This window comes from Bison bison, unplaced genomic scaffold, assembly GCF_000754665.1.
Source record: "Bison bison bison isolate TAMUID 2011002044 unplaced genomic scaffold, Bison_UMD1.0 scf7180017864497, whole genome shotgun sequence".
NCBI lineage: Eukaryota > Metazoa > Chordata > Mammalia > Artiodactyla > Bovidae > Bison > Bison bison.
In genome coordinates this window covers 932,893-953,760 of record NW_011495056.1, presented here as the reverse complement: position 1 = coordinate 953,760, position 20,868 = coordinate 932,893, and the positions used below count along the sequence as shown (strand labels likewise).

The 20,868-nt window shown below is 36.8% G+C and overlaps 1 protein-coding gene across 1 annotated transcript in view; it reads right to left on the bottom strand.

Annotated features, from left to right (window-relative positions):
* KCNC2 (potassium voltage-gated channel, Shaw-related subfamily, member 2) overlaps positions 1-20,868 on the bottom strand; it is a gene marked incomplete at its 5' end in the record, with an annotated part of 235,122 nt that overhangs the window by 121,825 nt on the left and 92,429 nt on the right. The window lies entirely within an intron of this gene.

Here is a 20,868-nt window from a genome sequence, read left to right as displayed (position 1 = left end):
GTTTTTGAACCGTGGTGTTGGAGAAGACTCTTGAGAGTACCTTAGACTACAAGGAGATCCAACCAGTCCATCCTAAAGAAAATCAGTCCTGAATATTCATTGGAAGGATTGATGCTGAAGCTGAGACTCCAATACTTTGGCCACCTGATGCAAAGAGTTGACTCATTAGTAAAAAACCCTGATGCTGGGAAAGATTGAAAGTGGGAGGAGAAGGGGACGACAGAGGATGCGATGGCTGGATGGCATCACCCACTCAATGGACATGGGTTTGAGTAAACTCTGGGAGTTAGTAATGGACAGGGAGGCCTGGCATGTTGCAGTCCATGGGGTCACAAAGAGTCGGACATGACTAAGGAACTGAAATGAACTGAGCTGAATTGAGGTATGTGGTATTAGGAATTAGGGATGAGAGGAATTAAGATCTGGAAACATCATAAAAGCTAGGGATGGAAAAATAGAAGTTATCTAGGACAATCTTTGCATTGTGGATCATGTGCCTCAGAGAGAGGTGTACACAGAGGTCTAGAGTAGATAGAAGGAAAATGCTGTACAAGAGTTTGCTCTTAGTGAGTTGCACATATTAACTCATATTAGCTGCAGAGAAGGGGATAAATTACAGCCATCATCTATTGTTGAAAAAATGCATAAAGTAAATCTCTTGTGAATTTATCATCGGAGATAGTGTTTAAGGAAAAAATGTCACAAAGATTAAAAGGAAATAAAAAGATGTATGAAGCTAAAATGAGCTTCTCAGAGCTATATACTCAGAGCTATGGTTTTTGCAGTAGCCATGTACAGATGTGAGAGTTGTACCATAAAGAAGTCTGAATGCTGAAGAATTTTGGTGCTGGAGAAGACTCCCAAGAGTCCTTTGGACAGCAAGGAGATCAATCCAGTCAATTCCAAAAGAAATCAACCCTGAATATTCATTGGAAGGACTGATGCTGAAGCTGAAGCTCCAATACTTTGGCCACCTGATGCAAAGAACCAAGTCATTGGAAAAGACCCTGATGCTGGGAAAGACTGCAGGTGGGAGGAGAAGGGAATGACAGAGGATGAGATGTTTGGATGGCATCACTAACTCAATGGACATGAGTTTGAGAAAGCTCCAGGAGATAGTGAAGGACAGGGAAGCCTGGTGTGCTGCAGTCCATGGGGCCGCAGAGCCAGACACGACCAAGTGGCTGAACAACAAGATAGCATAATCTCGCAGCCTGCAGAAGAGAGACACGTGGGGCCCTCTACGGTAATTCCTGCAAGTTGTCTCAAAGAGACACTTTCTGAGGACCACCAAGCGTCTACCTTTCCTGGAGAGCAATTAATAACCAACTGCCAAGGAATGTTTTGTTAGAGACTCTCCTTGTTGCCAAAGTGTTTCATCAAATTTAGCACTTTTGTGTTTAGGGGTCAGGACATTCCTTTGATGGCTTTGGCCTCATTTGTGGCTTCAATCTATGCAGTTTCAGAATCTTAAAAGGGTGCCATTCCCTAGGCCTTAGGATGTAGTATATGGATTTGTTCCAGCTGTGAAAAGAACTAGCTGGACTCAAGGCATGGCATCATAAAGAAACGCTGCTCCATGTAATCCCAGCTGTAAATCCTGCTTGATTTAGAATCCTGGGTCAAAGGAGGCCAGCAGGGGAGGCGAGGGCTCCTGGTGGGAGGCAGGATGGGACTGTGTCTGCCAAACCTGAGTGCCAGAATGCCCACAGTCTTAGCATCCTTCAGGAAAGAGGATGCTAAGCAAGGAACCACATACATAACTCAAAAGTGGAGGTTGCTATATGTGCTAGTAAAAAAGGAGAGGAGGTGGGAGGGAGTCAGAGAAGGCCCCTGAGGAAGTGACTGCCTTTGTCACAGGACCATAAGCAGTCTTTAATTGCACTTTTTTATGAGCTGTTGAAATCCAAATGTTGTATTAGTTTGGTTAATATTCAGCAAGTGACTCAGACACTCTTTAGCTGTGCCCAAAGAGCTTGGTCCTGTTTCTTTTGGAATTTCCAGTGGAACAGAAGCATTCATTTCCCTTGGCCATATTGGATGGATTAAAATAAGTGCAACTCATTTGTCGGCTCAGTTGAAGCAATGTCACAGTAAAATTCTCCATTCCATATCTAGTATTCACTGAGATCCTTGGCCACCTCCCCTGCATGGAGGGGAAAAGTGAGGTCCTCTGTGTATAAATGATCTTATCCAAAGGACTCCGCAAGTTTATGATAGAGAAAAGGTCAGAACACAGAGCCCTGGGTTATCAGTTCCTGCACACTGACTCAGCAGCTACACTTGGTGACCGGAGGCATCACACAGACGCTGCTGCGGACGCTGCTCAAGAGTCTCACACCCCTCAATGCCCCAACCAAAGCACGTAGAAGGATAGTATGTGTGTGCATGCTAAGTCGCTTCAGTCGTGTCAGACTCCTTGTGACCCCATGGACTTTAGCCCACCAGGCTCCTCTGTCCATGGGATGCTACAGGCAAGAATACTAGAAGAGGTTGTCATGCCCTCCTTCAGGGGATCTTCCTGACCCAGGGATTGAACCAGCATCCCTAAGGTCTCTGGCATTGGCAAGTGGGTTCTTCACCAATAGCACCACCTGGGAAGCCCAGAAGAAGAAATCGAAAGTCATGTTCCACCATCACCAATGCAAGAACATCAGCCTTCTTTCCAGAAAAAAAATGGAGTTCTCTCTGCCCTCCCTAGACTCACAGATAGTAGAGTTCATTTGTTAGTGTGAAGGGAGATAGGAAATGGGAGCTCTTTTATACCGTCAGGACCACCCGACAAAAATCATCATCCAAGTATTACAGCAACTCCAGGATATGGGATATTGTTTTACAGATGCAGAAACTGAGTCCCAGAGCCATTTATATGGTGAGAAAACACAGCACTCATTTTAGTACCCACACAAGTGGGAATCCAAAACTGCCAAGTTTCCTGTTACACCTACCAGTGTTGAAATATAGGGTATGAATTAAGAGCTAAGTTTGTCGTATAACTCTCCTTGAGGAGTACCCTGTTCTATATACTGACTTAACAACAGAACATTTTATTTTTAAAAAGTCAGAAGAACAGGAAATAGAAGTTCAAAGCTGATGGCTCTGAAGCTCAGCATACTTGAGTTTTTATCCTGGCTGTGCTGCCCACTAGACATTTTGTTACCTGTAAAATCAGGTCAATAACTTGTATCATTCTATTTGGAATCTTTCAAGTATTTTTTTTTTCAAAATGTTTCAAGTATAATTTTTTAAGTATCAGTGTCTGGCACACGCCCAGGAAACGTTAGCTATCATTTTATAGTCTACATTCACATGAATGAAACTGTTTTTTGAAGCTGTGTTAAGTAACTTTTGAAAAGGTTCAGTTAAATGAACATACATCATAACACATTTTCAATAAAAATTCAGTTCCATAGTACATGTCCTAAGGTCTTTAAACCTTTTATTTCATTGCTTAAGTCTCAACCTTATAGAAAACTTAAAGCAAAACAATAAGCCATGCAATAAATAGATTACAGATCCAGAATCTGAAGACCAAAGTTCAAGTCTCAGTTTTTTCCATTTGTGGCTTTGTGATGTTGTATATTTATTTAATCCTTATGAGTGGATCAGTAGCCCTATATTTAAGATAAGGAAGATAGGATTCACTTCCTCCACATGGCTTCAGTATCAAAGTAAATCATTGTTAAAACAGGGAAATCTATTAAATATGCTTTTCAGTAACTAAAACAGAAAAATTCAAGGATTGAATGTTCTTATTTGATCTCTTAGGCCAAATAAGCATGAAATACAATTATAAGGCATCATAGCAAGCCAGAAAGCAGAAACATTTTGTTGTTGTTGTTCATCTGTGGAATATTCATTCTCTTCTAACATTTGCTAAGATCGTATAACGAAACATCAGATACTAGTTAAAATCAGAAAGCTGGAAAAATATCAGAGTGCTGTAGGTTATAGTTTTACTAAAAGAAATTTATTCTTTGAAACTCAGATTTATTTTAATCAGAGGATATTTTAATTCAGGTCTTAGGCCAATCTGTCTTGATAATTTATAAAGATATTTTATGAAGTATTATGTCTTTAAAATTGAGTATTTAGCAAATCCTAGATGAAATAAAATCTCTACCTAACCAGATCAGATAATTACATCAAATTAAATATATTTTTTCAAAAGTACAAACTTTGTAGGAAAAAAAAAATGAAGATTGGTATATAGGTCTTGCTCATTTTTAAAGGATAAGTGCTCTTTAACATCATTATATAAACTTAAGGTACCACTTAGGACAAAAATGGAAACACTTTCATAAAATTTCTGCTTCAAATTTGGGTATAGCAGAGACATGCATAACAAAATAGTCTTTTTTTCAAGGTAATGTTTTATGCATCGATTAAGCCTAAACATTAAGTTTATGTTAACTGACTCAGAATCAGTGACATGTAAATCTTAGAGTATCACTTGAAACCAGTTCTATTCTTAATAGTACAAAAATAGGCACAATGAAATACTTCTCTTCTAATTAAATGTTTTAAAAATACATTTAAGAAGCAGAGCAAAACAAACACATTGGTATCCACCCACCATTCCAAGCAATTACTTTTCCTAAATGCCTCTTTGGGGGCTGAATAGGCAGTACATTTGTAATCCTTCTACCTGAGGTCCTCTTCCCTGATCATTCATTCTGCAAAGAAAACCAATACAACAGCATCCCCTCCTTCATGTGGGAACAACACAACTTTATCTGAGGACGCAATTTAAGGTCTTGATCCTAGACCAATTAAGTCAAGGCTTAAAAGCTAACAGGCTCCCTGACCTTCATTTCAGTCCAATACAATCTGAATACAGTTCTTCCTCTGGGGTATAAACCCCTCCACATTTCTTTCTCCTTCAATTCTTCCCTACTGTGGTAGAACCCTTAGGGATCTGATGGTCTTAGAACCTCAGGAATCAGTGAGCATCACTAGAATCACATAAAAAACAGCAGAAACTTCAAAATCAGCAGCACTTGGAACACTGGACTTAGAGGAAGCTGACCAGAGGAGGATGCAAAGGTTATTTGCCAAAAACCAAATCTGAATACCACTTTTGCAACACAAGGGAGCTATCCTTCAATAAACACTACGTTTTCTAAGCCTTATATGTTCCCCATTTGAGTGACGGGAATGAAATTTCACTTAGGATTGCTAAAGGAAGAAAGTACAAAATTCCAAAAAAGAGTCCAAACCTTTCAAATCTTTCTAATAACATTTAATTACCTTCTGTATACAGCATTTGGTTCTATATGAACTTAAATCATCCTCATTCCCCCAAATCAATTTTCACCATGTATATAACTCCAGGGGAAAAAACCAGTCTGTCCTACACTGATCAATATTTATTCTTTAAATAAACCCAATGATATGATTATCTACACTTCACAAAACATATTCAGGGGATTTATATACCCTAAATTGCCTTTACACCACATTTTTTTTAAGTTAAAAGTCTGCACGTTTACTTGATCATAATCATCAGCTCTATAGCGATTTACTATATAGACGTTTTATGCCTTCACTCAGGCTGGTACAAGAATTTAGATTGCAATGAGAAGGTTTTTGTGAGATTTAAATATGAATTGATGGTAAACGGGACTTTTACCATCAAAGATACTTTGACAAGTGATTGCAGATTAACTCTCTGAGATGTCTTAAATATTTAACCATAAACAGAGACAAAAAATGAGCTCTGGGGATCCCTTACAGACCTATGATTCTATAGAAATGAGCCATGACACAGGTGAGTCTTTTAAGATAAAGATGTTTACTACAAGTTGAACAAGGATTAAAGATGTAGAATTTGCAATATTCTGTGATTAAATCTCTATCTCCTACCAGGCTCATAATACTGTAAAAACAAACACCAAAAAATTAAAATAATTTGCTTTCTCATTAGTGATTACAGCATTCTGCAAAGAAGTTCATAATATTCCCATTGAAATTTACCACGCTTCATATCTTTATTACTATTCCTATTTAGGAGATATTAGTTAAAATGCATCAAAAGTTGTGGGCAAACATAATAACCAAGCTGGCAAAGAACATCAAAGAGGTTCAAATGATTGGTGTATGGTCCACCACAGCAGGAAAATAACTAAGACATTGGCAAACTCATGAGGCTACCATTCTCCTGCAACAAGTTGTTCACAATGTGAGTGATGAGCAGATTAACATAGCATGCAAAAGTACACATCTCAATTAAGTGTTTTGGAAAATAAATTTGAAATATTGAACTTGAGCCAAAATCAGACCAACCCACTTTAGTCAATCACGAAACAGTTTAGGTTCCATGATTATATTGTTATTCTTCTTAACAGAAACTTATCAATAAATTTACAGTTAAAAGGAATCAGCTGTGTTTTCAGCAGATGATCCAAACAAACTGAAGAAGGAGCAGATGTTTCTTAGCAGCAGTATGTGCATATACCCTTAAGAAATGGTGGAATCTTTCATGCTTGGCTCTTTCTCTTTCAGAAAGCAATCATTCTGACTATGAGCCACAGCTTCTGTTTCAAGATCACCTTTGGTTAGGTATCTAGCCAAGACTATTAGGACGTGTAGGAGAAAATTCTAAGCCATTGCTGTTTTATGTGTCAAACAACCCTTCTGCACTCCTTTCACCTTTCTGCATGCACTGTTATCAAACTTACACACACTCGGGCTATGGGCCAGGACCCTCCAACTAAATGCACTCATTTTTCTCGTTCCTCATCGGAATACTCCCTTTTATAGAATCATGCATTGGAAAATAAAGTGTTCAATACAAATTTCTGCTTGAATATTGCCCTTCAGAAATACATAGACAAATGGATAGATATACAGATAAATATAGATAGAAAGAAATAATGAGAGAGAGTGAGATCTCATTTTGCTCCTTATGATAATCCCATAACATGAATGTTGTTTTCTTCATTTTAGATGATAAGGGAAATAAGGCCAAAGGATGGGTATCTAGTGGGCTGTGGAATCAAAACTAATACCCAAGTCCCTCTTCTCTTAAACTGAAGGCCTTACTGCTTTACAAATTAGTAAAAAAAAATAATAATAATCTTCATAGCCTAGCCCAGGGCTACATGAACTAGTTTTAAAAGTTGCATTGAAGGTGGTAAAACTAATTGAATTTATGTGTCATCTCATTTATAATATTTTGCATTTTAAAAGAGAATAATTAGGTAAATTAGATCTTTAAAATAGGAAAATGAACTTCCAATGTTGAAATATCAAGCATTAATTTATTCATTCATACATTCATTCAACAGACTCTTACTGAGCACTGTACAATGTGCAAGTCACTGTATAAGCTATTAAGGATATAATTTGAATAAGCTGTTTTTATATCTCTAAGTATTTTATATCAGGGCAGATAGAAAACTAAACATCATTGATTACTGTGGAGTGATATACGAGAGGTTTACATAGGATGCCATGAAAACAAAAGGAGTTTGGCGAAAACATACTGTAAAGGTTTCATGTGTAATGTGGCAAATGAGCCGAGTGCTTTAGGACGAGGAAGTTGGTGATACTAGAGAAAGAATTTTCCAGACACCTGGGACTGCATGAAGAAGGCACAGGCATGAAACAGCCTGAGACAGGGAAGGAAACACATGTCACTCAAAATGGCTCTGAGCGATGTGCAAGGCTCAATGCACAGACTGAAAATGAAGGGCCATAGGCTAAACTGAAAAGTCTGAGCTTCATCTTGAATCCTATGGGGACATCAAAGGGTTAAAAACAAGAGTGTTCAGAATACGACCACTCTAGCAATATTAGAAACATGCCTTGGAGAAGGAGTTGGGGGCAGGAAGGGTTTCCCAGTGTTCTTAAAATCACACTTTTGAAGAGAGTCAACTCTTCAAAATGACCTGGATATGTTAAAAGAAAAAATCACGCATAATAACCAAACATTCCAACAAAGTTTCTATCATGCCTACTAAAACACAATACACCATTATATATTGTACTGTATCGGAGAAGGCAATGGCACCCCACTTGCCTGGAAAATCCCATGGACGGAGGAGCCTGGTAGGCTGCAGTCCATGGGGTCGCTAAGAGTCGGACACGACTGAGCGACTTCCCTTTCACTTTTCACTTTCATGCATTGGAGAAGGAAATGGCAACCCACTCCAGTGTTCTTGCCTGGAGAATCCCAGGGACGGGGGAGCCTGGTGGGCTGCCGTCTATGGGGTCGCACAGAGTCGGACACGATTGAAGCAACTTAGCAGCGGCAGCATCGTACTGTATATTGTGTGTACTGTATAATGTATATTGTTAAAATTTTTTGCTTTTTAGTTTGTCTCAGTTAATGTTTTGGGTTTTCTACTTGTCTCAAAGATTTAAGAATGAAAACTCACTATGCAAATTACAGAAGACAGGTAGCAACAATCTTTCTGTTCTGGTGAAATCCATACTCTAATCAAGTGAGAATTAGTAGCTGCATGACAGCACTAGTTGAAAATGTAGCTCAAATTAAATTCAAACATATAGAAAATTATAGGATCTCTCACTTGCTTTCAGAGAGAAAGGTCAGTTCTCCTACTGCTGACAGGAAGAAAAAAGGGAGCTTGATATTTAAGGAAAATTGCCTATGGTTTTATGGAACCATTGAGAAAACTGGCAGTCTCAATGGTACGTTTTATTTAAGTCAAGTGATGGTTTGGAAATAATAACAGAGCATGCCAATTGGAAAATATAAAGAAAAAGGATGGGGGGAAAAAAACTATTACTTTACTGAGTAATCAAAACACATAAATTCTCATTCCCAAGGTGAAAAGCTTTAAAGAGGATGATGAGGCAAATATACACATTGCCCTTAGGAATGAAAATAATAAAGACTAGAAATGATGAAGAAGTGGAAAAAGGAGGGCAAATCATATTTCTCTAAAAAGAGGAAGCAAGTGGAAAAGAATTTAACATTGAAAATGTGAGCATGTTTGGAAGACAAATTAATGAGAAAAAATTTTAGTCCATTAAAAAAACTCAACAGAATATTCCTATTTCACAAATCAATGTACCTTTTCAAAAAGTTATCAATTATGGAATTGCTAATGGAATTCCTTTCTTATCTTTAAGAAAATATTAAAATTGTTTTTCATCAAGTTAACCTGGAGAGGAACAAAGACTATCATCATCTAAAAATATATGGATAAAACTTTTCTTCAAGCTGAGAAAAAACATATCAAGCCAAAACCTTTATTATTTCATTATAACTTCTCAATATTAAAGTGGTATAGCAATGAAAATGTCTAGTAATCTAATAAAATGTCCCAGTTTCAAACGCAATGTCCAAGAAAATTCTTGTTACAAAGTACTCTCTACAGTAAATTTTCCATTACCTTTTCTCCTAATTAATCTACTTTTTTTATTATCTTTAACCCCCAAATATTTACAATTTAGATTTTAAATGTGCATTGGAATGATACAGGAAAATATTCAGTATAATAGCCATAAACCTAGTCAATAAAGAATAATAACTCAAATATGTTCAATCTTCTGTGGCCCACAGTAGGAATCTATTGTATAATACTCATTTATAAGTAGAAATTTATTAAACATTAAAAATGCATGTAAATTCCTAAGCCTATTTCTGCAGAACACTATGACCAAAACAATGAGAGGATATTGGAGGGAGTAAATAAATTCTTACAAATCAGCTTCATATTCAGTGTACTTTTAAACATGCCAGGGTTGTGGACCTTTCAAAGTTCCTCATAATTTTAGGATCTCAACACCTAGTTTATAAAATCAGTTAAAATGGCAAGTCAACAAACTCTACCACTGAATAGGTGTTGTTTAAAATGCTTAGAGAATGAGACTCCCTTATGCTTTTAAGCGTAAGCACCTATCCTCCCCACTTACAGACTCAAGGAAAACATAGCGACCTATGTTCATATGTTCAAAGAGAGTAGTTCACACTTGCATTTTCAGGAATTTTAGACTTTAACATTTATGCATGCCCAATACCAGTCTCCTGTGTTAAGAAAATAAAACCTATCTAGGGTTTTGTCTTTCAAATCCTACAAGAGACAAATAACAGATATTCAAGAGCCTCAGGAGATTTTTCAGACTCTGGTAATATTATTCAAAAAGAAGGTTAAATTTTAAACTCATTAATTTCACATAGGAGGCAAAGAGAAATGCATACAATCAGATAATCACCAGTAGTGAGTCCCATTATTTGTTGATTCATGCTTTATTTATTTTCATGTTTTCTCTAGAGAAGATGCAATTAGCCTCTCACCTGCTAATCAAATGTGTGGTTTCATGCCTCTCAGCATTTCAATTTATATTGATTCAAGAAACCAAGGTCAGATTGTTACCAACTTGAAAATCCTCTCCACAGACTTCTACAAGCCAAATTATTATCCATGTATCAGAAAAGTCTTTTTTTAAAAAAGAAAACTTGAATAGTCATAAAAGACATTTTAGTTTATTTTTTATTGAAATATCGTTGACAGACAACATAATGCTATTTTCAGGTGTGCCACATAGTGGCTTGACATTTACATACATTATGAAGTAATCAGTATGGTAAGCCTAATAAACATCTGTCCCCAACAAAATTACTACAGTATTACTGACAGTACTCTGACGCTGTATATGATATCCCCCTGGCTTACTTATTTTATAATTGGAGGACTGTATCTCCTAATCCGCTCACCCATTTTTTAACTCATTTTTTTGATGTTGAGTTGTAATGAGTTCTCTGTATATTTCGGATTGTTGTGCTGTTGTGCTAAGTTTCAGTAGTGTCTGACTGTGCAACCCTAGGGACTATAGCCCACCAGACTCCTCTGTCCATGGGACTCTCCAGGCAAGAATACTGGAATGGGGTGCCATTTCCTCCTCCAGAGGATCTTCCCAACCCAGGGATCAAACCTGTGTCTCTTATGTCTCCTGCACTGGCAGGCAGTTTCTTTACTACTAGCACCACCTGGGAATTTAACCGCTTATTAGGTATATTTGGCGGAGAAGGCAATGGCACCCCACTCCAGTACTTTTGCCTAGAAAATCCCATGGATGGAGGAGCCTGGTGGGCTGCAGTCCATGGGGTCGCTAGAGTCGGACACGACTGAGCGACTTCCCTTTCACTTTTCACTTTCATGCATTGGAGAAGGAAATGGCAACCCACTCCAGTGTTCTTGCCTGGAGAATCCCAGGGATGGGGAAGCCTGGTGGGCTGCCATCTATGGGGTCGCACAGAGTCGGACACGACTGAAGTGACTTAGCAGCAGCAGCAGCAGCAGGTATATTTGGAGAAGGAAATGGCAACCCACTCCAGTATTCTTACCTGGAGAATCCCAGGGACAGGGGAGCCTGGTGGGTTGCCGTCTATGGGGTCGCACAGAGTCAGACACGACTGAATAGACAGCAGCAGCAGCAGCATTGGGTATATTGTTTGCTAAAATCTTCTAATCAGCAAGCTGCCTTTTACTTTTGTTGATAGTTTCCATCACTGTGCAAAAGCTTTTTAGTTTGATATAGTCCCATTTGTTTATTTTTGCTTTTGCTTCCCTTGCCCAAGGAAGCAGATCTAAACAAATATTGCTAGGACCTATTTTATAGAGTTTGCTGACTATCTTTATTTTCAGGAGTTTTATAGTAACAGGTTTTACTTACACTTAAGTCTTTAACCTATTTCGAGTTTATTTCTGTATATGATGTGAAAAGGTAGTCCACTCTGATTCTATTGTATGTAGCTATCTACTTTTCCCAACACCATTCATAGAAGAGGCTGTTTCCCCACCACTGAATATTTTTGTCTTGTCACAGATTAATTGATCATATAAGTGTAAGTTTATTTCTGGGCTCTCCATTCTGTATCATTAATCTATGTGCCTGTTTATGTGCCAGTACCATACTATTTTGATAAGTGTAGCTTTGTAGTTTAGCTTTAAATCAAGGAGTATAAAAAAATAAATAAATAAATCAAGGAGTATGATCCCTCCAGTATTGTTTTTCTTTTTCAAGATTGCTTTTGCTATTTGGGGTCTTTTGTGTTTCTATAAAAATTTTAGAAATATTTGTTCCAAGTTCTGCGGAAAAAAAAAAAAAAACCCTTGGTATAAGACTGCACTGAATCAGTAGATTGCTTTGCATAGTATGGTCATTTTAACATTATTAATTCTTCCAGTCTATGAGCATGTTACATCCTTCCACTTGCACTGTCTGAAATTTTCTTATCAACATCTTATAGTTTTCAGAGTATAAGTCTTTGACCTTTTGGTTAGATTTATTCCTAGGTATTTTATTATTTTTAATGCAGTGTAAATAAAATTTTTGCTTAATTTCTATTTTTGATAGTTTGCTATTAGTGTGTGGAAAGACAAAAGATTTCTGTATAGTAATTTTATATCCTGAAACTTGACTGAATTTAGTCATTAGTTCTAATAGCACTTTGGTAGTATGTTTAGGATTTTCTATATATGATATCATGTCAGCTGAAAAAAGATTTACTTCTTCCTTTCCAATGTAGATTCCATTATTTATTTATTTATTGTCAGATCACTAGCCTAGAAATTCCAATATTATGCTAAATAAAAGTGGCAAAAGTGGGCATCTTTGTCTTGTTCCTAGTTGTAGAAGAAATGCTTTTAGCTTTCTACTGTTGAGTATCATACTGACTTTGAGTTTATCATTCATATTCTTTATTATATTGAGGTATGTTCCCTCTGTACCCACTTTGCTGAGAGTTTTTATCATAAGAGGATGTAGAATTCTGTCAAAAGTTTTTCCTGCATCTACTAAGTAACCATATGATTTTTACTCTTCAATCTGTTAATGTGGTGTATCTCATTAATTGATTTCCAGATATTCACCCATTCTTGCATCTGAGGTATAAATCCCCCTTGATCATGGTGCATTACCTTTTTAATGCATTGTTGAATTTATTTTGCTAATATTTTGTTTAAAAATTTGCATCTATGCTCATTAGTGATACTGGTATGTAACTTTCTCTTAATGTGGTGTCCTTGTCTAGTGTTAGTATTAACATGATAGCTTCACAGAGTGAGTTCAGAAGCATTCCTTCTTCTTCGACTTTTTGGAACAGTTTAAGAAGGTATGTGTTAATTCTTCTTTTTTTTTTTTTTAATTCACTTGTGAAACTGTCTGGACTTCTGTTTGTTGGGAGTTTTCTTTTTCTTTAATTGCTGTTTCAATTTCGCTATTAGTAATCTATATATTCATATTTTTTATTTCTTCCTGATTTAGTCTTGGGAGATTATACATTTCAAGGAATTTACCCATTTGTTCTAGATTGTCCATTTAATTTGCATATAATTGTTAGTATGATCTTTGGTATTTGATCCTTGGTATCCTCTTATGATCCTTGGTGTTTCTGTGGTGTTGGCATGTATATTCTCTTTTGTTTCTAATTTTCATTTATATGGGCCATCTCTCTTTTTTCTTTATGTATCTGACTACAAGTTTATCAATTTCATTTATCTTTTCAAAGAACTAGCTCTTAGTTTCATTGATCTCTGTCTCTATTTCATTGATTTCTGCTCTAATCTTCGTTATTTCTTTCTTTCTACTAACTCTGGATTTTGTTTGCTCTCTTTGATAGTTCCTTTAGGTGTGAGCTTAGATTATTTATTTGAGATTTTTCTGGTTTTCGAGGCAGGCTTGAGTCACGACAGGCTTCCCTCTGGAAACGTTTCGCTGCATCTCCTACAGTTTGGATTGTTCTGTTTCCATTTTCATTTGACTCCCAGTATTTTTTTTTTTAATTCTTCTTTGATTTTTTTTCAGTGACCTATAGATTGTTTGTATCATGATTTATATTCCATGTATTTGCAGTGTTTGCTCTTTCCTTCTTGTAGTTGATTTCTACTAGTTTCATAGCATTGTGGTCAGAAGAGATGCCTGACATGATTTCAACCTTCTTAAATTTATTTAGGCTTATATTGTTGCCTAGCATGTAATCTATCCTGGAGAAATTTCTACAGGCATTTGAAAACAAATGTGCATTCTACTTGGCTTTCTGTATATGTCTATTAATTCTATCCAGTCTAATTTGTCATGTAAGACCACTGTTTGCTTCCTGATTTTCTGTCTGAATGATATGTCATTGATACAGGTAGGGGGAAAACCATTTAAAGCATGAATCAACACTGAGGTTACCAATACGCCAACTTGGAATTCTCTAAAGCCAGTTATACTTTCTCTCATGGTTATGTACTTCACATTATATACAAACTTCTTGCAGTTTTGCAAGAGTATATAACCACTTGCAAATCTACTGTCTTATAAAGGCAAGCTATAGTAGATCTCAAAGTGAAATGAGAAAATGGTGGCAAACCAGCACAAACAAGTACATTAACACCACGGGATGAACAGCTCCTCAAACATACGTTCCAGCCATCCAGGAGTCGTGGCACTAACATTCTGGGAAAGAGTCCCCTTCCCACTGTAACTCTGTCATGGTAGCCAGTTACTCTGGATAACAATTCAGCACAAAGATCCAGTGATGGCTTTCATGGATAAAGTGGCTTACACTGAGCTCGCTTTTCCCTACCATTCAGTTCATTCAGTGCCAAGTATTAAATAATAGAGAGCATTGTGCTTTCATTGGTATTTACATTTGACTCTTGTCTACATTCTAATTTCTTTATGGGTAAGACTGTTTCTTACTGTTTTGGTTCCCTTTTCATTGCACACCATACTGTTTGATGTACAAGAAGTGTTTTCATGTATACACCCTGAAATAAAGGCAAGTAAATAGAGACAATAGAAAAAAGAGTGAGGGAAGAAATAAAGATGATTTTCTGTTATCTGTAGCACTATATAGAAATCATGCAAAAAAAATGAGGATTGGAAGTGTCTGATAGAAACAGAACATTCTGAACAGTCCTGATAATCATTATACTAAGAAGATATTCATAGAATGTAATGATGCCCAAGAGCTTACCATATTTTAGGAGACTGAAAAAATTATAGAAGAATGGTAATTTGATTATATATTTGCTTCACTAGGTAAATAACTTATCAGAAAACATATACAGAAATAAATCTCATGTATAGTCCTAAAATCATTAAGTCCATATAATGCTATTTAAGCTATGTATAGTATCCATGATATGCTAGTAGGCTTAATTTTTTAAACTATGGGAACAGTCCTAATCAGTTGCCATATAGATATAATTGCTTATTACATATTTTTAGCCTTAGTTCATATAATTGTATGAAAGTGCAAACACCACACAAATATTTATATCTTTCGAGTCTTTAGGCCTCAGTTAGGTCCGTCTCTTCTATGTTCTTTTAATATTCCTGATCATAGCACTCATTACTGTATTATAATAAATTTATTTGCATGTTGTTCATTTCTGCTTGTCCATAAACTTTTAAAGAATCTTTTCCCAATTTATCTCTCTTGTCCCAGGACTTAACAATGACTAATATAACATAGAGCCACAATCAGTTCAGTTCAGTCGCTCAGTATGCAAAAATAAGTGAGTGAAAGGATTAAATAATCAAAACTGAGCACATGTTTTGTACTAGAATCAGTATTAGGAAATGTCAGGGCTGTAAATATGAGTCACATTTAAACCATGACCAGAATGAGCTTACAGAAATGATTGTAACATAGAAAGTGATAAAGCAATCGACAAGAAAATATTATAAGGATGGGATGAAAAACTCATTAATTTGCATCAATGTGGATATTGAAAGTATGTGTTATCCATACTTGTGAGGGCAAGAATTTTTTATTTGACTTGGATACTTCCACTTAAGCCATACAGGGAAGCTCAGATTCAGTCTATCTACCCTAGAATCTACTTTAGTTCACTGGCAATTCTGAATGAATGACCAATATCTGCCATTCACAGATAAAAGCAATTCCATCTGTTGTGTCTTCTGAATTTTTGCTGCTTGGATGCACCAATGCAATGATGCGTGGAATACCCTTCAGGATATAACTAGAATAAACATATGTTGAGAAAAGACCTAAAGCTTCCAAGCAGTTGTGTCATTTTGTATATTTCCATGAAAATAAATAAGACTAGATGATTATAAATTTTCAGATATGCAATGCAACAAGTCAGCTAGAATGCCTCAAATAAAAACAGAATGACTCACAGCCTATGAAAGAGAATATTTCACAGGGAAAAGGACCATAATTTTTATTGTTATCTTGAAACATTTGGTTTTCAACATATATCCAGAAATCAAAAGGTAAATATAAATATTACAATAATTTCTCACAGATCTTACCCTCAAATATTAATTAAATTCTTTATAATTTACTCTTAATAAAATTTTTGATAATCAGGAACTCTTTTTTTAAAATAGGACTACTGAAAGCAATGGCATATAACTGTGATTGCGGCAGGCAGAGTGAAATCCTTAACATAGTCAGACTTGTGAATATGTAACTTTACATAACAACAGGGATTTTGCAAATGTAACTAAGATTATAGATACTATAATAGGGAGATTACTCTGGTTTATTGGAGTGGATCTAATCTAATCAGCTGGGTCCTTAAAAGCAGAGAGCTTTCTCTGGCTGAAGGTAGAAAGATGAAGTAGAAGAAAAGTTAGAGATGTTCAGAGAATGAGAGAAATTCAACTCTTCATTGCTGGAGTGGGGCCATACAGAAAGTTTAAGGAAGTCAGCCAGCGTCTAGGAGCAAAATGGCCCCCTTACAGATAGTCAATAAAGAAAGGAGGACCTCAGTTCTACAGCTACATGGAACTTAATTTGACCAACACATGATTGAGGTAGAATCTTCTGCAGAGCTTCCAGATAAACAACCAGCCCAGATAACACTTTGATTTCATCCTTGTGAGACCTTAGACAATGGATCCAAATGAGCTATGCTCTGTACAGATTTCTGACCCATGAATCTAGGAGATAAATGGATGTTGTTTTAAGCTGCTAAGATTGTGGTCATTTGTTACAGCAACAATAAAAAACTAATACAGAAGCTCTTGTTCTGGAATTAAGACTCTTTAGGTTCAAATCCCAGCCCTACCACAAAGATATAATCGGAGAAAGTTTACTAATATAAGTTTTCTAATCAACCTTGCAAGTTGACCAACCTCTACAACTAAGAATATTGGGAAAATTATGCCTCCATAATTAAGGGTCCATATTTTCACCTGGAAAGTTTATTTAATAAAAACAACACCTTTCTCATACTTTTTTGGGTGTATCAGTAAGATACCACAAATAACATAGTTAAGTGCTTTGTATAGAATAATGTGCTGATCAAAGATTAGCTACTTCTATTTAAAGTCAAATGCACTTGAAATATTTAGCCAGGGTGTAAGTATCTTTAATTAATCTTGAAATGTATCAAAAATAAGCAGATTAATGGATAGACATTGGGTTGGATAAATGGATAGATTATGAAAATCCAAGTATAATATATTGTTAATGGCAGAAGGGAAGTAGGTAGATGGATGCTCCCTGTGAAATTCCATCCAACTTTTGTGTGCTTGGAAATTTTTATTACAAAAACATTGGGGGAAAAATTTCATGCCAGTGGTCTTTTATGAAGAAAACACCTTATATTAAAACACAGATAGTGTTATTGTTAGTAAAATTACAAACTTTGAGAAGAAACCTTGTTTTTTTGCTCTTGCTTTTTCTCTCTGGCCTGTCTTCTCTGAGATGTTAAGAAAATCAAATTATATGGAAGCAAATTCTCAATGCAAAATAAAAGTGTTATATGGTATCTTTTTATTATATAATTAATAATTCTTCACATAGTGAAGTGATACATTGAGTGTTCTAAAATAGACTCATTAAATCAAATTAAATGATTCTCTAACATTGCTGAAGAAATGTAACATAAATTTAATGACAACTCCCCTACTAATGTGTGCTCCCTGACACTGCATTATCACTGCTGCTCAGCTTCACTCTCATTCATTCCTTATTGACTCCCTCTCACACTGACAACTGCATCCTCGAGTTGATTAACAAGCATGTGAGGTTATTTTGAGCCTTGAATCACTGTAAATTGTGAATTATTAAAGAAAAATTAATAAAGCTACTATAAGATCAATGGTAGTCTTTATCAAATGTATTACCTACTTCACTTTTATCCAGATACCAAAAAGCTTAATAATTCTTCTTTTAATTATTAGCTGCCTGTAACCAAGGGTTTTAGTTTTCATCTAATCTAGATGGTTTGGTTAAGAGTTCTGAAATTGCAAATATCTTAGCATGACCCCTTACCCTCACGTGTAGACTGTATACAAAATTTCTACCACTTAGCAGTTGGATTTTCATGAGTATTCTTACATAATATGGCAAATTTTTCCTTTCAGATTTTACTAAATATTATATAACTTGAAATGTAATACAAAAAATATAGTCTATGATGTATATACTGGTGAACTGGATACTAACTTGGAAAGTTAGGAAAAAGTTCAGGCTTTAATAATCAAGTGATAATTACAAAATTCTATCTATGTAATGCATGTTCTGAATGCTAAAAGAACTGATAAATGAGTACAACACCAGACTGCAAAACCAAGTCAAGATAAAAGTATAAGCACTGGATTTGATGTTCACCAGTTCTTATCAGCAACCCTCCAGATAATACTCAATAGACCTAGTTCTAGTATAACCTAGAACAAAATTATGTGTACTCCTTTCAGATACATGTGGAGAAAACTAAACTGACATTTTTCTAATCATCTATAATAAATTACTTGCTCTCCCAAGTGAGTAGGGAAATGACATTTCTAGTGTTTACATTACAGTGATTATGATTGATTATTCATTAGATTTTCTTTAAAATATGCATTCCCACAATCAGATAAAAGGTAAAGAAGAAATTTAACTCAAGGACAATATATTTCACCATAATTAAAGTAGTGTTGGGGAAATCCATTGATTCTAGGAAGTTTAGCTTGATCATAGTGAACAAAAATAACCTAGCTGCTAAGAGCTGAATGCGGATGTGATTCAATTTTCTACTTGTACTCCTGATCACAACATTTCACTTGTAGAGAGGCCATTTGGATCAAGTCAAGAATCATTCCATACGTAGAAAGTCAGCACATATAAGCCAAGTGAATCAGCTCTATTCCTAGTTCAGGAGCACTATTTATACAAATAGTGAATAAGTACGGAGGGCCCAGGTGGTCCTAGTGGTAAAGAACCCTCCTGCCAATGCAAAAGACATAAAAGACATGGCTTCTATCCCTGGGTCGGGAAGATCCCAAGAAGAAAATGGCAACCAACTCTAGTATTCTTGCCTGGAGAATCCCATGGACAGAAGAGCCTGGTGGGCTACAGCCTATGAGATCACAGAGTCGGGCATGACTGAAGCAACTGCTCATGCAGGGAGGGCTGGGGCAAAGCAGAAGCCTGCTGCTGCTGCTGCTAAGTCCTTCAGTCGTGTCCGACTCTGTGTGACCCCAGAGACGGCAGCCCACCGGGCTCCCCCGTCCCTGGGATTCTCCAGGCAAGAACACTGGAGTGGGTTGCCATTTCCTCCTCCAATGCATGAAAGTGAAAAGTGAAAGTGAAGTCACTCAGTCGTGTCTGACTCTTGGTGACCCCATGCACTGCATCCCACCAGGCTCCTCCATCCATGGGACTTTCCAGGCAAGAGTACTGGAGTGGGGTGCCACTGCCTTCTCCGAAGCAGAAGCCTAGGAGAGCGCTAACCTCAGAAACACCTTCAACCAGTGAGCTGGGAGAAAACTTAGGGAATAAACATACCAGTGATATTTTTGTCTCTTCAATCACATTTTCACAGTTTCACATGAACAGTAACAAGACTAACATAAGGGTCAGATGATTTGACTTGTAATTAATACCTCTGCATTTGAAGTAGGTGATATCTTAATTTCTCCCTGTATCAGTTAGATGGACCACGCAAAATTGAATAATTGAGGATCATTTAATGCAGAATGGGGGGGGGGCATTTATACAGGTATGGGAAAGGTTTGGAAATCCATGAGAGATGGTGAATCACCTGGTTGGCAATAGCAGAACGTTGTTCCCATCCCTAGGCTTGCAGACAAATGACGGGACAGCATCAGGGAGAGCTGCAGCTCCAGGGCAGGGACCTTTGGTCAATGACACAGCTATTACCAATTTAAGCTCCAGCAAGGAAGGAGAAGAAGGAATAAGTGCAGAGACATCCGGTCTTCTGGTCTCTTGCCAGTCCTTCCAAATAGCTAAACCCTCCTGGGATACAGAGAGCAAGGAGGGAGCCCACTGAAGGTATCCTCAGGAGAGAGGTGGGGAAAAGGAGCTGGAGGGGCAAAGATACCCTACACATTACCTGTCACCCAACCTGACTCATTCTTTTAAACAGTAAAAAGGGATGAGGAAAAGTATGAAGAAAGAAGCAAAATGTGGCACTAGAATTCTCCACTGCTCTCCCCCAGAGGCTAAGTGGCTAAATAACTCCACTAAGATGGACTGAGCCTACTCAGTCCTCTCTCAAACTAGTGAAAATGGTAAATATGGGCCTGAAAAGGTAAAAGGGAACTGTTCCCCATCCAAGTGGAAAGCACTCAGGCTTTGACCAGTAAGATATTAGCTATACAATTTTCTTTTTTTTTTTAGGGGAAAAAAAAAAAATTCCAGTGGAGTCATACATGTGTTGGGAGCAAAACAAGGAGAGAAGAACTTAGGGGGAAAAGCAGCAATGCCTTTCCCGTCTGCTCGCTGCCTCCACCCCCCATCGCACTCCCCAGATTCACCCTCTTTTTAACTGTTTGTTTTTAGTACCTTTAGCAGTTACCTCCATAAATCTAGATAAAAGGCTTAACCTCTTTTTCTCCATTTATCAACTTGAGATAATATCTCTAGACACCTTAATATGAAAAGGGAGGATTTAGCTCATTTACTCTAAACCTCCTCCT